The sequence below is a fragment of the Equus caballus genome, chromosome 1 (assembly GCF_041296265.1).
Source record: "Equus caballus isolate H_3958 breed thoroughbred chromosome 1, TB-T2T, whole genome shotgun sequence".
NCBI lineage: Eukaryota > Metazoa > Chordata > Mammalia > Perissodactyla > Equidae > Equus > Equus caballus.
In genome coordinates, this window is record NC_091684.1 from 35,022,679 (window position 1) to 35,025,487 (window position 2,809).

The window sequence follows — 2,809 nt, forward strand, 5'->3', positions numbered from 1 at the left end:
TTGTATAGAGATCTTTATTTGAACATATATTTTCATCTTATTAGGTAAACACCTAAGGGTGGGATTGTTACATAAGTGTATGCTTAACTTTATGCAAAACTTTTTAATTGTGTCCTAATGTGGCTGTGCCATTTTACATTCATACTAGTAATGGATACAAGTTCCAGTTGGTCCATGTAGCCTTCACCACTTGGCATAATCAGTCTTTTTAAATTCTAGCTCTGTAGTGGATGTGCAGTGATATATATATCCCATTATGTTAACTTCTATTTCCTTGATGAATACTGAGGTTTGGCTTTTCATGCTCTGATTTATAATCTTTGTTGTAAAGTGTCTATTCAAATTTTTATTTAGTTTTCCCCCTCTTTTTATTGAATTGTATATGTTTACATATTCTAGGTACAAATCCACTATCATATATGTGTTTTGCAAATATTTATACACCTTCTAGGGCTTTTTATATTTTCAGTTTCTTAAGAGCATCTTTCAAAGAGTAGAATTTTTAATTTTAATGGAGTCCACTTAATCAATTATTTCTATTATGATATGTGCTTTTGTGTTATATATAAAAATATTTGCAACACAAGTTACCAAAGATGTACCCTTATTTTTCTTCTAAAATTTTTAGTTTTACCTCTTATATTTAGGTATATAATCCATCAAAGTTAATTTTTGTTTATAGTGTGAAGTAATGGTCATTCTTTATTTCTTTTCTATATGGATATCCAACTTTCCAGCACCATATGTTGAAAATATATCTTCAATTTACCTTAAAGAAGCATTTTCATATGTTACTTGTTTAAAAACATAAAAGGAATGGTTTTAAAAACAAAATCACATATGCAATATGTGATAAATAGTGGTTGGAATTTTTTCCCCACTTTGGATTTTAAAACTTAGGAAAAATTCTAACAACATACATATAATTACAGAAAACAAATATGAAGCATGTGTATATCTACTTTGTATATCTATTTATCTACGTATCTATTATATTTAACACCTAAATGTTTCAGTATGTCTTTTCCAAGAACAATGAATTTCTTCTACATAACAATAATTGCATTTATACTGAAGGAATTATCTTAGATTCAATAATATCTCATACATAGCCTTATTTAAATTTTCTTAACTCTCCTAACATACCCTTTATAGCTTTTTTCTAAATTAAATCTAGTATCCAGCCAAGGAACAAACATTAAATTTGGTTATCTTGTCCTTTTAGTCTCTTGTGATCAAGAACAGTTCCCTTTCCTTTGCTGTTTGTTTCCTTTAAGTACGCTACCGTTTTTGAAGATTTCAGCCAGTTGTCATGTACACCGTTTCTTAGTCTTGTTTTTGTGTGATTATTTTCTTGAGATTAGATTCTAGTTACATGTTTTGGCAAGAAAATCACATAGGTGATGTTGCATATCTGCCATTGCATGAGATTGTGTGGCGGGGGAACATAATATCAGGTTATCCCCACACTGGTGATGTTGAGTTCCTCGCTTAGTAAAGAGGGTCCTCCAGAAGCCACCATTGCAGGGATGTGGTTTTCCATAGGTAATCAATTTTAAAATTTATGGCATGATACTTTAAGCCTTGTGAATATCTTGATTCCCAAATAATTAACCCAGCAGTTTTAGCACTAAATGATGAAGTTGCCTAAATTTGTGATCTTTGCCAGAACTATTTTAAAATGATAATTTTTCTAATTTTACCATTCCTTATTTTTTAATCTTTAATTCATCTGTAAAGAAGAGCTCACACATGTTTTTAAATTAAGAAAAATATGTTGCACAGCAATTTTAAACATTTAAAAGCTATTACTGTACTTTTTTTTTAATCATCCCAGAAGAGGTCATTCTTTTTTATTGAGGTCATAATAGTTTACAACATTGTGAAATTTCAGTTGTACATTATTATTTGTCTGTCACCATATAAGTGCTTCCTGTCACCCTTTCTGCCCACCCTTCAGTCCCCTTCCCCCTGGTAACAACTGAACTGTTCTCTTTGTCCATGTGTTTGTTTATCTTTCACATATGAGTGAAATCACATGGTGTTTGTCTTTCTCTGTCTGGCTTACTTCGCTTAACATAACACCCCGAAGTTCCATCCATGTTTTTGTAAATTGGAGGATTTTGGTTTTTTTAATGGCTGAGTAGCATTCTATTGTGTGTATATATATATATAATACCACACCTTCTTTATCCAATCATCAGTTGATGGGCACTTGGGTTGCTTCCATGTCTTGGCTATTGTGAATAATTCAGTAAGAAATGTAGGGGTGCGTAAGTCTCTTTGAATTGTTGATTACAAGTTCTTTGGATACATACCACGTATTGGGGTAGCTGGGTCATACGGTATTTCTTTTTCTAGTTTTTAAGAAATCTCCATGTTGTTTTTCATAGTGGCTGCACCATTTTGCATTCCAACCAGCAGAGTGAGGATGGTTCCCTTTTCTCCACAACCTCATGAACTTTTGTTATTTTTTGTCTTGGTGATTATAGCCATTTTAACAACTGTAAGCTGATATCTTAGTGTAGTTCTGATTTGCATTTCTGTGATGATTAGTGATGTTGAACATCTTTTCAAGTGCCTATTGACCATCTGTATATCTTATCTGGATAAATGTTTGTTCATATCCTCTGCCCATTATTTGATTGGGTTATTCTTTTGTTGTTCAATTGTAGGACTTCTTTATATATCATGGAGATTAACCCCTTGTTGGATATATGATTCACAAATATTTTCTCTCAATTAGTAGGTTGTCTTTTTGTTTTGTTCCTGGTTTCCTTTGCCTTGCAGAAGCTCTTTAGTCTGATGA